The sequence below is a fragment of the Anas platyrhynchos genome, chromosome 6 (assembly GCF_047663525.1).
Source record: "Anas platyrhynchos isolate ZD024472 breed Pekin duck chromosome 6, IASCAAS_PekinDuck_T2T, whole genome shotgun sequence".
Classification (NCBI taxonomy): Eukaryota; Metazoa; Chordata; class Aves; order Anseriformes; family Anatidae; genus Anas; species Anas platyrhynchos.
This window is the reverse complement of record NC_092592.1, coordinates 25,911,048-25,930,657: the sequence shown is the minus strand read 5'-3', so window position 1 is coordinate 25,930,657 and position 19,610 is coordinate 25,911,048. Positions and strand designations below refer to the sequence as shown.

At 33.3% G+C, this 19,610-nt stretch overlaps 1 long non-coding RNA gene across 7 annotated transcripts in view; it reads left to right on the top strand.

Annotated features, from left to right (window-relative positions):
• LOC106015128 (uncharacterized) overlaps positions 1-19,610 on the top strand; it is a 77,520-nt gene that overhangs the window by 26,919 nt on the left and 30,991 nt on the right. The window contains exon 1 of one of the 7 annotated variants that reach the window (XR_003498032.3): positions 1,385-1,569. The exons of the other annotated variants lie outside the window; for them this stretch is intronic. This is a non-coding gene — a long non-coding RNA (uncharacterized lncRNA). Of the gene's footprint in view, positions 1-1,384; positions 1,570-19,610 lie in introns of those variants that run through there. 7 annotated transcript variants of the gene reach the window in all.

Genomic DNA, 19,610 nt, shown 5'->3' with positions numbered 1-19,610 from the left:
ATGCAATATGTTGCAAATGATCTGGAATTCATAGAACTGAACACAAGATACCCAAGAAGGTTTAATGAGATGGTTACCTAACAGGCTGTTAAGTTTTACCCATTCACCTCTGCTGTTCAGCCTAGTAACTTTGTTTTACCATAGTATGTCTTTCAAAAGATTACCCATTTTTGACTGAAATATCAAGAAATAGGAGCCTTGTTATTTTTCTTCCTATTTTTTCCCCATGATTAATCACATTGTTAAAATCCTGTTTTGTATTTCTTCTGTTTTAGCTTTGAGTTATTAGTTCTTGTTAGTCTGCTCCTAAGGAGTTAGAGAATTCTGCTATCTAATATTTCTGCACCAAAAGATATTTTATATCACTATGTGGTGACTGAAGCCCAAACAACTCCTCTGCAGCTGAGTGAGAACAAACATAAGTCATGCATTCCAGCTGATCACTGATTGTTACAGTTAGAAATGCAAACTAGACTCAATACTGAGTTTCAAACAAAGTATAAAATGTTGTTTCTCCTTTCACAGCTTTACATTAGAAACACAACAATTTCAGTATTTAAATCTATTTAAATAATTTTTGCCAATTGCTGTTTGTAATATATTTTCTAGTAAAAATGAAATAAAGAAGTCACAAAAGATTAGGGAACTAATTCTGAATATTAATGTGTTTAAACTATTACCCAAGAGAGTGAAATGGAAAATTATGTGAAATGATAATATATCATCGTGATATCCGGTTTTTAAACAGTTATTTATATAAGGAATTAGTTAAATATAGATTGAGTATTCTCTCTGAGTACCTTGGTCTTGATTTTTATTTTGGCCTTAACTCAGTCTCCAGTATTGAGAAGGAGTGTTTGTGTGTAGATAAATAAAACGTAGGTAGTTCATCATACAGAAGAATGTTCCAAGATCAAAACAGTTTTGATCCTACCAGTTCATTTTATCACTTTTTTCAGATGTAGTTTGCCACATTATTTTGCTGAATTAAATAATTGAGATCCACTGTTTTCACCTTCATTTTATTTAGATGTACAGCCACTTGAATTTTAAGAGAAGGTTGCTTTATAGATGTTACTTGAACTAGCAGCTGTCCAGAATTGCTCTGTTCACTTCTTATCAAGAAGTAGCAGGTCAGGTACGAAAAATAAAAAGAGAAAAAAATAGCTTTTGGGTGATCTGGCTCTGAGGAATAAAGGTAAAGAAATGATAAGTATTTCAAAGAATATTTACAAAGGCATGCTTTGTCTTGTGTCCCTGTAACTGTCCCTGTCCCTGCCTGGTCTCATGGCCACTGTAAAAGAGGAAGAGGCTGAAAAGAGGAATTAGGCTCTGCTGTCTAATTTATTTAATTTTTGCTTTTGCCAGAAATCAGACTTCAGGATCTTTTCTACACAGAAATTCAGCACAATCCTTCAGTGTTGTTACTGTTCAGTAGTGTCTGACAGGGAAGGAAATTGTTTAGTGGTCCTGTTTAGGATGGATTTTTATTAGCATTGGAGCAGGCTGCCCAGAGGTGTTGGGCAGTCTCAGGCTTTTGGAGGTTTTCAAGACTAAATGGATAAAACTGTGAGTAAGCAGATCTGATCTCAGAGCTAACTCTGCTTTGAACAGAAAATAAGATTAGAGACCTCTTTACATCTATTCCATCTGAAAATTGATCCATATAGGAATGGTGTTCAATTGATCTGTTTTATGTGATGGGGCTGTAACACTGAGCTGTATCTGTAGGAGAAAAGGGGTGCAACTTGAGAATGTTTTCACTCACCACAGATGAGGTCACAGTGATTACACCTGAGATAGCCTAATTCAGATAGGTCAACGCACTGATTGACAGACAAGTGAGAATTTAAGTTTTAAAGGAGTGTGAATTGTTTTTCATTTTTAGAGGTAGTCACTGCAGACCTGATGTTTTTGGTGTGCTAGTTCAATAGCAGATTGCCTGTTCTGAACTTGCTCTGTAGCTGAACAGTCAAATTGCATCTCTAATATTACCTGCTCAGAACTTTTTGTGAATGTTACATGTAGCAAAAAGAAAAAAGTAAAGGTGACTTGCCTAGTTTTTTATTTCTGAGCATGTTACTTTGCAAACAGGAACAAAAGTTGCAACTTTTAATCCTTTCTCTTTTTGGAATTGCTATGTACAGGTTTATTTAAATATTCAGATTTATAATAAATAAATATTTCCATATACTTTTTGCTGGTAGTTTTTTGCGATACAGTAAGGTAAATGATCACCTGTGAAAAGCTAAAACTACAGTGATATTGTTTTTATTTATTTATTTTCAGAAGTTATAAAGACTGTGGTTTGTGTATGTTATTGCAGGATTCTGTAATATAGGTGGTTATTTTATTATTTTTAGCATATTTTCTTCACAGGTTCTTAGTTACCATAGATTTGTTCTCATTACAGCAAATAATGTATCAGTAAAAAAGATTATACTATTTTTGAAACTTGACACAGTCTTTTTTTTTTTTTGAATAATCATAATATAATAAACTTTTTCAGCTGAGTTTCTTCAATTATCATTACAATGAAATAATTTAATGTGCTGCTGAAGAAATGCTTTAACATGCTTTTGAGAAATTTAAACTGCAGACTTCAGATAATTTCCTAATTGTGGTAAAGATTAGGAGTAGGGTGGGCTAAATACTCTGCTTAGCTTCTAATGATCTTTCTTCCAAATGATGCTCATTTTATCTACCCGTGGCTCTGTTATTATGAACAACTTTTTTAGTATAAACAACTAATTCAAGAAAAGATTGATGTAGTCCAAAACTCACAAAAGGGAAATAGGCTTACTTGGGCGGGGGTAGGGGGAAGAGCAGGGAGAGAACATTTTCTAAGTTTCAGGGAGACTGCAATTTTGTGGTCACTTCCACTTTTAATCATGATAGTGCTCTCGATGGACAAACTCCAGAACTAGGGCGCAGGAGGTAGCAAGGTGACTTGGAGGTAGAGCTAGATCTCAGTTATAAACACAACTTGGAGCCACAGCTTGAAGATGAAGTTACACCTCATGGCTGATGTAATCTAACAGCATGCTGATGCAAGAATAGGTAAATTATTCATCAGCTGTTCCTAGCTGCATGATACCACCTTTTCCCTCACAATAGCTCTAGCACTTAACTGATTATATAATAAATTAAAACGTCTTTAAACCATAAGGCAAGTTATTCCATCTTTTTTTTTGTCAGGTTAGTTTTCTTCTGGTTCAACAAGCTGAATTGTTTCAATGCAGGTGGTGATGTGTGGGAGAGACAGAACGAAGGGGAATGTGAAAGAGGTGAAAGGATGATGTATGCATGTATAGGCAGATGCAGGAGGAACAAGATCCCCCCCTTTCGGTAGTGACAATCCAGTAGAAAAGCGTGAGACCTAATATCTAGTTTCATCCCTTGCTGTTATTTTTCAGACTAGTACAACAGTTGTTTTCACAAACAAAGAAATTTTTAAACATTTAATATTCCTTTGTCCTGGACCAGTTCTGGGAAACACGTTGGTCTGGGAGCACTGGTCTGATCTCTTTAACTAGTTCTAGCTACAAGTTACAAAATCTGATAATAAAAATTTCAGCATAATTTCCACTTTCTGTCCTTGATTTCTAATGCTAGCAAATGGCTTCTTAAAAAGACAATTCAAAATACATGTTTTTCTATCACTTGAAGTCATGTCCTGGTTTAGATATAATATTTAACCTTTGTCTGACTATGATGTGGTAGAAATTGCATGTTTGTTAATAGTATCTTAAATCTGAAGAGATTTAATGAAGAATGGAAATCATCTATACAGAATAAAATGTCTGACTTACAGTTCCTTCTTTCTGATATGCATAGTCAGAGGCGTATTTGCCTGATTGCATTGTTTTTTGTTGTTGTTGTTGTTGTTTGTTTTTCCTGTTGCATTGTAGAAAGTTTTTATGTGACAGAGCAGAGACCAAGAAAAGACAAAAATATATATATATATATATAAAATGACTTAGAAACATATAGATCAGTCTGTGAAGAAATAGTTAATGGAGCTCACTGACTGAACCCACAGTGTTTGATCTGTGATGCAGGCACCTGTGATAAGATAGAGTAAAAGCCCGATATGTCCCATAGTTAATTGTGTAGGAAGGCTTCTCATGTGCATTTTAATTAACAATTGAAACCAAATTTTAATATATTGGTTTTGCTTGATTGGATTTATATTTCTTAGCTCACTAATGCATATATTTGATTTAAACTCATCAGCTGGATGACCATGCAAAGAAATGAGATTACCTGCCTCAGCCTTTTTTTTTTTTTTTAAATCAGGTTATTTATCACTGAGTCTTGATAACACGTTACTTTGGATGGGGTAGTTCTTATTTATATAGCCTGATGTTGAGGCTATGCTTTATATGTTTTATACTTATTTAAAAGCTTTGTATGCACATAATTACAGAAAATTGCTCTAGTTTGTTTGTAGTTTGATGTAGTTTTACTTAGGAACTAAACCAGATGACTGTAACAACCCATCTCTATCTGAATTAAATAATCAATCTGAGCTCTAATGAATTCTTTAGAAAGGTTCACTTTTATTTAAATACATGAATTACAGACAAATATATTGTAATATGTTTCTAGTAGACAATTACCTTCATTATTAGGATTACATGCCTTTATTTTCATTTGAACTTCAGCCTCCAGTAATATCCTAGTAGTCAGTTTTCACTTCATATGCCTTCCCACATCTTGGTCTCATATTAGGTAGAAAGGAGGTTTGGAAAGAGATTACTTTTCAAACCAAGATGGCACACTTTCAGTTAACTGAAGAAAGGAAGTGACTAGCTCCCTTTATGTGACCATAATTATTTTAAATATTTATATTACTTATAAATCATTTTCTAAAGACAACTACAGTTATAAATAATATAGTCTGTTCAAGGGAAACTTTCCAGGAGAGCAGGAGCCAAGTACATTATAAACTACTACTATGGCTGTATTCAGTTTTCTTCTTTGGTAAGCATATAGGTCTTCAAGTGCATGCTTATAAGGAAGAAAGAAAGACTATTAACTGTATACAAGCATGGGTCTTTACATTAGCAAGTAAATTAACCCCAGACTTTGCAATGTCCTGCACCTTTCCAAATACACTTGATGAAACTATTTCTAGATGGAAAGAACTGAAGACTGTAAATTATATCACTAGATGGCAGTAACAGCCAAGTGAAATGAAATAGATATCTAGAAACTCAAAAGGTTTTATTTTGAAATTAATCTCTGAATATCAAATGTAGAAATAAACATTACACATGACAGTCTGCTCTGCCCAAACACAGATCATATATAAATTATGATTATTTATAGGTCTTAACAGGTTATAAGATATTACAAAATGCTATTTATAATTCTTTCTAGATCAGTGCATTTTTTTTAAATCAATAACTGTGTTTGTCATCACTGTAAAGGGTAACTTCACCCCCAGATATGTCATAGTGCCAAAGAAAAGTAATTCATCACAAATATGCTTTGTAGGTCCTTTATGACACTGGAAAAGGATAAAAATTCTCCACAACTTTCTAGCAGGTTACATGTAGGTGCAGGGGCATAGCCAATAGGTTATAGGAAGTGATTAACCCTGTCAAGTCAGTACACTGCATCTAGGATATTGTGCCCAGTGCTTGACACCTACTACATCAACGACAGTGATAAAGTGGAACAAGTTAAGTGTAGGCCACTAAGATGGTCAGAAATGGGCTGGAGCCCATTCCCTGTGAAGTAAGGTCTAACTGCATAAAGCTGAGTAACCTGATCTAGCTGACCTTGCTTTGAACAGGTTGTTGGACTAAAGAACACCTAAGGTCCTATCCAACTTAAATTGTCCCATAATCCTATATTAACTAGCCAGACACAGGCTTAGGACCATGATCTCTTTTTTTTCCCACCAGACTTTGGAAGCAGAATGAAACCAGGTGAGAGAAAGCACATTGTCGCTCTATGGCAATAAGCTGAAGAGCAGATGACATCCTATATATCTAATCTCTATATCCTAAACTTACTAAAGGTTGCAAAATATCTTGAACTTGAGAGGATGACTCTTGCTACCTCCAATGGCTGTACCAGAAGCAGATAATTAAGCAGCTGTTACAACAGCCAATCAGCGCATTGAGATTAACTCCTAAGTAATCCTAGAATAGAACTAAGGTAAACTAGAATCCTAGAATAGACTAAGGTCAAACAAACAAACAAAACTAACAAAATAAAAAACAAACAAACAAACAAAAAACGCTTTTCTCTGAGTTTTCTGTGACACATTGAACAACATGCAGAGAGGTAAGAGACCTACTGATTTTTATTTATTTATTTATTTTTAAGGTCAGAAGTACACTAACTAGTTTTGTTAGAAGATATCCTACTGACATTAAACTAAACACAAGATTGTTCTATTCTTGTTCTTTGCTTGAATACATTTTTCAGGTGAGGCAAAACAATGTATTTTAAGCCTCATGATAATTACCTTATAAAAAGAATCCAGATTTGTACCAAGAGTTTTCTCTCTTCTCCAAGGGCAGCTTATAGAGGAGCAGAAGCTAAAATAATGTGTGTATTTTCTGCAATGATTCCACTATGATATGGGGGTGGTCTCTCAAGGGGTCACACTCCAAATAATTTGTTCTTGTTGATGATGGTTCTTCAACTCCGTTTCTTAGGAATTTCCGCTAATCTTTGATGGGACCTAGAGACACTATTTCTTTCCACCACTAATACCTTTTGTGAGTATAGATGCAAACACTGTTTATAATTGCATTTATCAGTTTAGTAGTTGTGAAAGTACTTTGAAGAATTAAATAGATGACTAGAAAACTACTAGTTGTGATAGTAGTTTTGAGAATTAAACTAGATATGTCTTCTGTGTCTTCTGTTCAAATTTAAAGATCATTTTAGACATGAAAGTTAAAGAACATATGCTTCCTGGCAGTGTTAAAGTTCTTTGTATAGTTGAATTCTATTTATTGGATCATCTGAGTAGATGTCTTAAAGATACTGAATTATTTGTGACTCAAATGACAGTTTAATTGGATTTTGCTCCTCAAATCTGCATTACATTAATGTCATAGAATACAAAGTTCTTCTGTTCACTTTAGTGTCTTCAGAAAATGAAGTTCATATATATATACATTTCAATAATTATTAATATATATATATTTAAATACTTTTATTGTGAGAAACTGCTTTACGAATCCTAAGTTCCTGGATCCAAACTGAACTTCTTGGGAAAAAGCAGAACTCAGCCAGTGAGTCTGCTTTCACATGAGCATAATGACCTTAACAAATATGAAAGTGCAGCAAATAAAGCTTCTGAGAGGACTTTTAATAACAGGAAGGCATTCTGCCAAGTTTAGATAAGAATGCTCTACACAGATATTCCTCCCCTCCCCCTATAAAAGCCAGTATGTAATTACTAGAACTGAACCTAGCAGCAGGAAGTAACATTTCACAGAGTTTCAAAATGCAACTTGATTAGCCTTTCAATGTTAAAATTAAAGATGTGAGAGCTCAGAAAGGTCTGCCAGATCAGCAGACTCCCAGGTTTGCATTTTAAAAGAAAGAAAGAAAGAAAAATATATGTTTTGCTATTTTGTTTGCTATCATTAGTTAAAAAAAAAAAAAAAAGAAAAATAGAAAAAAAAAGTTAGGATAGCTTAGACCTTGTAAGTTGGAACAGCGAGAGATTAGTGAGAATGAAAGACAGACAAGGAGAGGTTCATTTGTGTTTGCTATTAAACACGTATGAACAAAGTTCTTTGTATACAGAAAGCTGGGTGTCAGAGGCACAGAACCTGTGCTGTTATTCTGATTTGCGTTTACACTGCAATTGACTTTGAGAATGAGATAATTTTGTTTTGATTATTTTTTATTTATTTAAATATTATAAAGTATCCCTATATTTAAATATTATAAACTTACCATCTGTCTCCACAAGGTCTTTGGTTTTATTTTCTCTTTACCATAATCTTTTTAAGTTTTAAGGTTCACACTAGTGGCCTGTTTCATATCTCTACTCACTTTGAGTAATATGTTACACTTTATTTTTTTTTGTTTCCCTTAATAGTGTTCATAAAGAGCTCTGCACTATATATTCAGCCACTGAATTCCATGCTGTCACAGGTCTGATACTGCAAATAGTAATTCTGAAGACATATCCAGTCTGGATTACCATTTATGTAGAAATTATCACCATAGATGCATGTTAATACCAGAGGAGCTGTAGAAAATATTATGGTGTGACAATACTGCATTTTTACCGTCACAATAGCATGAACAGTTATAGTCCATGACCTACTCCCACAATGAATTTTTATTTGCTTGTGATGGATAGTGCATATATGGTCTGTGTATGTGGTTTATGCTGTCCAGAAAGAGAAGTACAGTATCTTTTTAGTATCTTTTACTGTCTTCATGCTAGAGGTTACTTGTATACTGATGTAAGTATTCTTTTACTATAAACACTGACTCTTTTACGTTATGTAAAAGTCAAAGAAAGATGTTCCAATAAGTGCATTTTCTTTTTCCCACTACCTGAGTCAGTCATTAGCATTTTGTTTTAATTAGCAATAAATTATGTTAAAAAAAATCTCTGAATCAAAACATTTTTGCCTGTAATAATATTTAATTTCTTCAAATCTGGAGACAAAGCCTACAAAGAAGTTTAGGCTCATAAACTCTGCTGTACGTTGGTTCTGCTGCCAAGTTTCCCAAGGGCATCCATGTGGTAGAGTTGGAGACAGCTGGGAATAGCTATTTCCAGACATTTATCTGGAGATACCTCCAATCAAGTTCCCATCCCTAGGTTAGACCAAATCTTTGTCCTCTGAAGAACTAAGTTTGCACACATCTTCATGTGTACTTGTACTCTTAGGAACTGCTTCTAAAGAACTTTCATTCTATGACAACTGTATTAAGAGATTACGAGACTTAATATTCTGGAAATCTAATTCTCCACTGATTTGCACCTTGTGTATTCATTTACACATGTGCAAGGTGAAATTAAGTGTTAAATGAAAACCACCTAGTTTGGCAAAAAAAAAAAAAATGCATACTATTTGAACAGGTGCAAATTATTATGATTTAATAAATCATAAAAGGAGTAGAGAATTTAACACCGGCAAAATGAAGTGGTTTTGTCTGCTTGCTTTCCCATGATATGGAAAATATATCTTTTTCCCTGTCCTTATAACTATTAAAACCTCTATGTGCAACATAAGATGATACCAGCCAGTAGTCAACATATGAGTTCTGGTATTATCATCTTTCTCTTTCTTAAGATATTAAAAATCAGCAGTAATGGTTCTTCAAATAAAATCTTTTCATTTAAATGCTGACAGTTCAGTATAAGTACCAAAATTTTTGTCAAAATAATTTTATTTCTGAGATAAATACCCACTAAACAGAAGTGGTCTCTTGTGGCTTCCAAAACTGATATTCACTGTATTCTGATTAGTAAATTGCACACTTTCCCCCCCCCCCCCCCATGTATTGCTTTAATGTAACAATATCAGTTTAGAAATTACACTTACTGAAAGTAGGAATCACAGAATTTTTGAAGAGACATTTGGGGGTCATCTAGTTCAAGCTCTTAATACGCATTACAAAAAAAAAAAAAGAGAGAGAGAAAACGACAGAGGGCATATATGTCATATATGTAAAGGAAACAAAAATAGGAGTCAAAGATGCAATAAAAGCACTGCTTGGAGTGTGAGATCTCTAAGGTCAAGTCCAGCTGGAGTTAAAACTAGGTAGGGACATAACATGTAGCTATGGTGGTAGTGAGTGGTGCTGAAAGGAAAATGTCAATGAAAAGCTTGAATCTGGTATTACTCTATTCCCAAAGATTTTCATTTGTCTGCAGTTGAGTAGGCAACAGCTTAAGCATTCTTGATTGCTACATTCTAAAAGCAAGGATTATTTTAATGAATCTAATACAACCACATATTATATTTAGTTGTTTTTCCATCTTCTTTTAATTTTAATATCATGTTCCATGTATGTCAGCAGGACCAGAAATGGATTTAAATACTTTTTAGTTTTCCTTATTCCACCTTTGTTGTTTATTATACCTGAAGTTATAATAGCACTGTACATCAGAGAATTATAGAGTTGTTTGTTATCATCATGGCATACCCTGCAGTTATGTAAGTAGCATGTTTCCTGCTGATTCTAGTCTATAGCTCATGAAACTTGATTTGGTTACAGCTAAGTCAGTGAAACTGTGAATTTCCTTCAGGTAAGGATCTGACCCTCAAAAGATAAACAAACCCTGAGCAAACTTTGGGTTCCTAGGTGATAACACATTAGCAGATTTTTATTTAATAAAATAAAATAAACAAAGTCATTCTCATATTTACAAAGTACCTTCTATAAATTTTGATAAATACATACCTCAGTGAGATACTATTAATAAGGACAACGGGTGTTTTATCCAATAACTAGTTCTAAACTGGTTTTAACATTTTTATAGACTTAATACTGTATAGACTTATCAGAAGTCACAGATGTATGTTTGTCAATAATATTAAACCATGAAACCTTTCAGCAATAAATGTTCTGCCTTATATATAGGCAGATCTGCCTTATTATATAGAAGGTATTACATTAATTTCTCTCCTCCCAGCAAAAGTGTTACCAGCAAAGACTAATTATTCCAGTATATACAGTTTAATAAGACAGTTAAATATATAAAATAATAAAAAATTGTGATTTCCTAAATAAAAGATATTAGATGAAAAAGTTATTTTGAGAGTTGGTAGGTGTCTATGTTTATGATTTCTGGAGAGAAGCTTAAGGAGGCAAGCTTGAGGAGACAAGCGTTGCAAGGCTTGACATTAAGACTTTACACAAAAATCAAATTTAAAATAGAGTCAGTTGCTAGTAATGTAATTATTTTTAAATAGTCAGAATAGCTCATTAAGGAGATACCTTAAAGACTGTTTTCAGCAAGCACAGAGCAACTGACTTGAGTGACCACTTGATGTCATCCTGATGCCACAAAATTTGTCTAAAAGGTATATAAACTCTGATTTTATGAGAATGATTAACTTTCAGTGAACTTGTCTCATCTATGTTCCTATTTTTTTTCAGTCATCTGCAAACATTTTATTATTTATTTATTTTTTTTCTCCCTGAGGTCATGCATGATCTTCTTTAAGAAGCTTTTTCAAGAAATGCCTAGTCTCCTTTTTCCTTGAAATAGCTGCAAAGTTCACAAGAAAATGTCTCTTGCATTTATTCCTCACACAACTATGTTACTATGTTGATATAAACAGTTTTGTTAGTTTGGCCCAAATGTTCTATTAATGCTATATAAAAACATGGGGGGAAATTCTTTCAAGAGTTTGAGCAACGGTTGTACTTTCAAGATCATTTAGCTGTTATGCCAAATCTGTACTCTACAAAAAAAAAAAAAAAAAAAAAAAAAGAGCGAGAGAGACAGACAGAGAACTGGATTCCCTTTGCCTAGTTTTCAAAATAGCACTGTAAGATTTAAAGCAAAGACTTGCGACAGCTGAAAGATACTTGTATGTTTTCATCTTGTGGAGATCTTTGTTCACTTATTATGAGCTCCGTTTAAGGGAAACAGGAAGATTTTCAGTCTTGAAAAAAGACTGGAACTAGATATGTCTGTAGCATAATTTGTGTTATTTTAAACAGATGTCTAAAATAGGTCAGGTGAACTGTGTTCCAGAATTGGATATTTCTTACCATGCTGTATATTACTTCTTATTGAAAAAATCTAGACAGTAAACTCACATGCAGGTTGCTACAACATAAGCATCTAAAGTTAGGTGAGATGAATCTCATCTTGGTCATTGTTCACAGTTGCTCACAGCTGTCTTTTATTCTTTTACAGTTGCAGTCTTGTGAAATGAGACTACTCCTATCTGGCATCTTTGTTCTGTAAATAGTTCTACATTCACTCCAGCAATAGTTCTATTACAGAGCCATAAGGCTTTTATTACCCTCAGTGATGGGTTTCATTAGATATTTATGCAATCAGTAGTCTGTCCGATGTTATGAAGTTTTACAATGGGACTATTTTGGAATGAATCTGCTAAAACCATTGTGCAGAAGAGTATGTTGGTGGTTAGCTGCCTTAAGACTGAATTTTGTTTAAGTAGTAGCTCTTTTGCGTCATCCTAACTCAGAAAGGAAGCTCAGAAAAAGTGTAGGTGTAATTCTTACTATGGATTTTGCCTGAATATAGATGCAGATGACAAACTGGAGGGAACTAATGGAGGCAGATAACCAGCTACCAATAGCATTTTTAATACCATATTGATTATATCTATTTAGACATGCACAGTTACTTATCTGTCTACTTTAATTTTATGTGTGGCTGATTGCCTTATAATTATGAACAATTCATCCTCACTACCTTTCCATGAAACAGGAACATTGCATTTTCTAAGAAGGGGGCAAAGTGGAGTTGTTCCAGACTATGTATATCTTATGCGTACTGGAATGTGAGTCTTTCCTTAGGGCACAATTCCATTCTTCTGATCAAAGCTCAGGGATTCATGGGGGTTTAAGTGACTTGTTCAAGACTGCACACAAAACAGAAGTCTTCCTATGTCAACATTGTTAACTATGTTAGAGCTATAAGGTTCCTAACTGCATAAACTGTTGAGCTGTTATGGCAAGATTTTGCTAGCATTGATGAATCTTACATTTAACCCTTTTTATACTTCAGTGATTTAAAGTTCTATTCATCTATTAAGCAAAAAAGTTAAAAAACTGGGCATATGTAAATTTAGCTAATTAATGCTTTTAGATGACTTCAAATAATTAAACTTTACATGCACTGAATTAATAGAAATTTGAAATGAGATAAGATTTTCTTAGTTCATAGAAAGGAGAACAAAAGCAGAGGAATGATAAACTGGTGTATGAGAAGCAATATATGAGATGAAACTGATAAATTATCTTCTGATATGTTAATTAAATCCAGATAGAGAAGTTTGCGATAAGATGTTTATTGAGATTTTTAATAAAGTAAATTAAAAATTGAAAGGTAATCTGAGCGAAAGAATCCCCAGGAATCTTTTGAAAAAATAATGAGGAGTTTGAACATATAAAGATTTTTTTTTTTCCTAGGCATAGATCCTGACATTCAAATATACACATATTTGCATTTTAAATAGATACATCTGAAAAATCTACAGAGCCTACAGCCAGTACCATTTTTTTTATACTTAAGTAGAATTAACAATTTTAAAAATACTTATTTGGAAATAAATGCTCTTGCATTCACTAAAACATTCATATTTAATTCTATATTCTTTTCTGCCACCCAGAAAATCCTGTATTTGTGTTTGACACTGACAAGTAAAGGTAATACACTGACACAAAATTACTTGAATAAATCAGGTATTTTTGATTAAAACGGCATTAGTCAAAAACACACGGTTAGCTAGCACTTCTTCAAATAAAAATAATGTTGATGCATTTTTTTTTCTTTTGCTTTCCCACAGCAAGCATATGCAAGTACCTGCTGGGGAGAAAAAAAAAAACAAAACAAAAAAAAAAAAAAACAAAAAAAAACCCCTATTGCTATGGCAGAAATAAATGTAATTGTAACAGTCAGCTCAGACTGCTAGTCATTCTAATTAAATGGGTGACACTTAGCTAAGATGTATCTTTAAAACACAAGAACATTGACTATGGATTCACTATGGATTTAGGTTGTCCAAAAAATTATTTTATCAGCTTAACATCTGATTCAACATGCTTCATTGTTAATGTTCACATTGTTATTTCTTATCATTAGAACCACATTGTATGAAGTAAGTGTAATTGAGAGATAATCCTTACAATGCAGAATATTTCTAAACCCAGGAGTATTCTGTTTGCCTAGCAGTGTATATTCAAATAGTGCACAGATTAATTTTGAGAGGGAAAAAAAAATCCAATACATTTAAAAATAACAGAGTAATGGATGAGATTCAATACATTTAAGTAATATATTTAAATAAAGTACATAAGAAACAGTACTATGCTTAATTTTGTCTAATGTTCTCATACAATAGGTCAATTTTTTCTTTAATGTTTAATTCACCTTTTCTTTTCTCATTTAAAATGAAGTACTATTTAACATTTGTCCATTTTTCCTTAGCATCTAAGTAAATCTGCATCTTAGTGCAATAAATTTTAACTCTTTCTAGATGAAATATGAGTTTCATGAAAACTAAAAAAGTATAGTTTTTATATAAACTATACATGACAGGAATACTTATAATGTTGAATTTTAATGTGTGGTTTGAAATTTTACTTAGTCCAGTTGAATGCTTGCATTGGGAACGTCTTCTTTCTTTCTCCCTTCTCAGCCTTTCCCAGTATTTTTATTTTTGTCATTATAGAGAGACATTGTAGAAAGATCTGGGCTTATTTAAGAATTTTGGAAGAGAATCCATCTTCTGTTCCATTTTTCTCTAAAGGATTATCAGACCTAAGTATACCGCTACAGAGAACATAATACCTATCCCCTGGAGAAGCTTTGCCTATAGCTTTGCCCTGTCTACACATTTCAGGGAACAGCCTAGGGAATAATACAATCTTTGTGATTATGTATGGGTAGGTGCTTCATTACGTATTTAAAGGATACTAAAAGTATCAGCACTGCTAACAGGAACAGCATTACATATGTAAAGGATACACATCAATAGAGGCATTGTGTGTGAAGGGAGTGGTGTTTTTTGTTTGTTTTTAAATTTTGTAGCATCACATAAAAAACTTGTCCCAATATTGCTTGCCTTTCCCTTTTGCTGTAATGATGGCAATATTTTCCTTGGTTAAACATGCATTCAATATAACTGCTGCTGAAGGAAGTCACAGTAAATTAACAGCTGGCTTGTAAGCCTGGAGTTTTGAAGAGAAAAACGCTCCTTCCTTTTTTAAAAAGCTTTGAAAATTTAGTTTCTCTTCAGTGATTTAATAACAGTGATTGAGATAGGATAAACTGAAATAGATATGAGTTGGATGGAGGAGAGGATAACGTCTGCCAGCATACACTGCTGATTTCTGAAGAAAAGAAGATCATTTCACATTGCAATTCATTTATAAAGAGCCAGAGTACAGGTATTTGGTTGAGGATAAACTAAAACGTTATGAAATTGCTGCTTCCTTCCACTAAAAACAAACTAACAACAACATCCATTTGTTAATGAGTGCTAATAAATGCAAATTTGGTGTCATTCCCATCTATAAATGATTTACAAATTTGTAAATATAATTCATCAAGAAAACACACCTGCATCGCCTATCAAGTCAGACTTTTATTAAATGAAGTAACTTATGCTTCATTCTAATAGGTAGCATGCCTGGAAGTATTGAAATGCGAATTTAGTTCTAACATAATTTAACTCATTTCTTGCACAAATACCTAGAAAAGCTTTATGGCTAAGTAATATCAGAATACGCACAAAATATGAATAATCTGTGTCCAATGTGGCAGAGATTGAAATATAGAGTTTCTGTTTAAAAAGCATTGCACAAATCTTTTTAAATAGCATTTTTTTATTATAAGGAAAAAAAAAAAAAAGAATAATAAAATGAATATGTCCCTGATTATTATTTAAAAATATTTCCTAGGTTAAAATGAAAAAGTAGGTATACAACATTATAAGTGACTACCACAAGACAAATTCAAATTAGCAGAGGAATCTGACTTTGAATTATCCCACTTATTATAAAATTGAATGAGAACCTGATGAGTAGAGGTCGGCCCCTGTGTTGCATCATTTTTCTCTGATACTCATGAAGATCCAGATAGTTTTTCAAGTAATTAGCTAGAAAGAGGAGGAGCTCTCTCCAGCTTTGCCAGTTCCCACGTTTGAAGTGCAAGTCTCAGAGTAATTGCTCTTTTTCCCCCAAAGTTTCAGCTACTGGCAACTTGTGAATATATAAGTAAAGTATGTTGGCTTATTATTTTTTAATTAAAGAATATGCATTCCTGGTTGTAGAGAAAAGCCTGGATATATGACCCTAGAACACCATGAAGACTTAAAAATGGAAGGTAAATTCAAACCAAATAGTTTAAAGAAACATATGATTTTTCTTTCAATCTTACTGTTCTTTGGGAATGGCTTATTTTTTTCTAAGACACCTGGGACAGCAGATGGTGCCAGCATACTGTTGAACTTAGTTATTTTCTTGCATGTTCTCGCATAGTGTTGTGTCTCACGAGAGCCTGCTTTCATTCCTACGTCTAAGTGTAAAGCGCATTCTGACTTATCAAGAGTCTGAGAACAAGATGGCCTGGGCCATCATCTGGGCCATACATCTGGTGTATGTCTATATCCAGTTGCAAGTAAAGAAGATGTGATTGTTTTCCATTTATATGACTGAAATACATGATAAGAAGACACGAGATTAACTAAGAAAGTATTCCCGCATTAATAGTTTATTATGTTTGGTTCAGTCAGAAGGCCTGAAGAAAGTGTTATTACTCTATGCCTTTGAATTGTGATGAGGCAGTTTTCATGCAGGCCAGGCAGGCTATGCAGAGCATGTGCTAGTATTGACCATTGGCTGTAATTCAAGGACCTGAGGCCAGTGTTGATGAAAATGAGAGTAATCACAATGCAAATCTTTGTGAAATGGCAGGCAGATTAAAAAAGTACATGCCATACATCAGGCAAAAAGCATAAATGATCTGTTGCCTGCAGCTGGATATCGTTGCAAGGGTTGATTAGCAGAAGGGAGTGTGACTGTTCACAATGTTTTGGTATCCATCTCAGCTGCCTGTTAGCCTGTTGAAAATTTTTCAAGTTAATATTTAAAGGCACAAGATGATTGCATCCTAAGTGCATGTTTGAGCTTCTGATGCCCTGTATTCCATTTCAGTCTTGACGGTCAGGAGAGAGAGATTTGGGGGCTGATGTCTTTTTGGAACAGGATAAGCTAAGAGTGTGTGGTGTCTTGTCTGGAGTGCTGGGTGTGTGGAATGTTTGCCTTCCAGAGTTACACATATACTTCCAGAGTATATTTAAAATTTACTTTCTATGTGTAACCAGAAAGCCTTATGCAGAAACATTCTAGCTGTAATTATTTCATTGTTAGTAGCTGTGATTTAAAGTAATGGACTGAGGAAGAAAGACCACTGTAATGTTGTAATTCTTACTAAAGAGTCATGAACCTTAAAAAAATCAAGTTGGCTTTTCAGCTTTCAGTGTTTTTGAGAATATTTAAGAGGCAAATATGCTTGCTTATTGCTTATTTTAAATAAGACATTAAATACGTCAGACAAGTAAGATTTTCATGCTCCTCACTTGTGAAATGTACAGAGGGCAAGCTATTAAACATGGAATTTTTTCCTAAAATTATCTGTATAGTAATTTATAGTTATAGTTAATAGTTATAGATAAAATTATAGTAATTTTATCTGTATTACTATACAGATAAAATTATCTGTATAGTAATACAGATAATATTTGCATTTCATCTAGTTGTCTTAACAAGATTAGTAACTCTGATCCTCACATCCAGTGAAATTCTGACAGGTTTACTTACCTTGAGAAGGATATGAGAACATATCTGAGGTCCCACAGAAGACACAGGTAATGTGAATAAAATATCAAAATCAAGCACATTCAAATTTATGGTCCAGATCGCCAACTCAGTTCAAGCATGTCTGTTAGTGAGAGTTTTATCTGGTCAAAGGCTACAGTATCAGTCCTGTTTGTTTTCTTTATTTTCATCTTCCTATTAATAAGGTAATTTAGAAGTTTATTCAAATTTTTCTGTTGTAGACTATAATATGTGCAAATTGGTTATATATAACCTTATTAAACTTTTCAAACAGTATTATGCTTAAGTCAACTATGTAAAGTTAGGCACTTGCTAATCCATTACCATTTAAAAAATACTGCTCCGCTGGCATTTCTTGGTATTCAGAAAACAAACAAACAAACAACAACAAAAAACACTATTACATATAAATGATTATCAATAAACAAAAAAAGAAATGGTCAGCAAACACAACTTTGAATCTGTAGCAATAAAAACAAACAAACAAACAAACAACCTTTCAGTAGTTCAGATAAAAAACTTTCTAAATTAATTAAAATATTTTTTTTTGTGTTACAGTTAGTGCTGAAAATGTTACATATTTATTTTATGAACTGGTGGCTTAACCAGCACTGGAGCCATGTTGGAAAGTGTTAGAATATATTCTGTCATTTGGAACAGCTTTAGGCAATTATAGGCATAAACATAATTAATGTGGTATTCCTTTTTAAAAATATTGGGATCAAGTCTGTGATGAATGAAAATGCAATGTGTTTTCCTGATGCCTTTTTGAATTGAATTAATCCAATATTAATTTATATTAGATGTGCCAGAAGCATCATCCTATTCCTAATAAGTTGAAATAGACAGCAGGAAATGCAGGTCCCTTCCTAGCATTGCCAGAATGCATCTCTGTGTGTATCCAGCAATCTGGGTGATATGTTGACAGAATGAGGCCAGTGATGCAAATAAAGGAATTTTTCCTCCTTCTCTCCTTGCAGTAAATACACTCATTTATATATGAAGTGAGAGAATGCAGTTTATTGCTTGCCATTTACTAACTGAGTAGTATTTCTATAGAAAAATCAAACTGAGAAACAGTTTCTATATTAGCATTGCTATCAAATGCTTAATTTCCACATTAGCTGATAAGAAAATGTATGTGTTAAGTGATAAGAGTATTTATGTTTCAGAACGTAAGGTTATTTCATCTGGCTTATCAGCAACCCAAGACTGAAGTAGCATTCTCTGCACATACACTACTATAAAACTACTCTAATTTGTAGATCCTCAGCTACAAATTAGAGTAGTTTTATAGTAGTTCTGACTTAAATCAGAGCCACTTCACATTAGAGGAGCACATGAATCAATGCATCTGATAAATATCAAGTAAATATTTTTTCTAAAGTGGAAGTTGAGTATTTTTTCCTATCCTCCAAAAAATATTCTTAATCATTATGCTTGTTATTTATGTTAGGATTAGCTATTTTTTCTTAATTCCTTGCAAGTTTCTAGTCTGATTCTCTGACATCCTAACACGTGGGAGACAAAACATTAGTTTTTGAAAGCCATGGAATATGTTTCAGCTTTTGCTTTTCTCAAATAAAGAAGAATCAACTTAGGATCAAAACTATGTATTCCACGAATGAGAAAAGCCAGAATTATTTCATAAATGGAAACTAAATCAAACCAAAAAACAACCAACACACATAGGCTGTATAGAAAAAGAAGAAAGTCAAAGATAGTGGGTGACTGATAATGAAGATGTGCTTGTGTAAAATAAACATACCTGAGCTTTAATATTAATGTGAAGTAACATAATTCTGTTCCCCTTCATCATAACACACAGGTAATCAGGATAGGGAGTCATACAAGTATTTAACTGTATGCAATACTAGATGGATAAAAAGCAGTCAAGCAGAAAGGAGTCTAGGAAAATAATGCACTTCTGTATTTTATAGTTTATTGTATCTAGCATCTACAGAAAACTTGATTAGTATATTTCATTCATGCTTTTCTGAGTGGCTGTATCTGTTACTGTCTAGAATAATTCCCAGCTGTGACAACTGCATTTTTGGAAA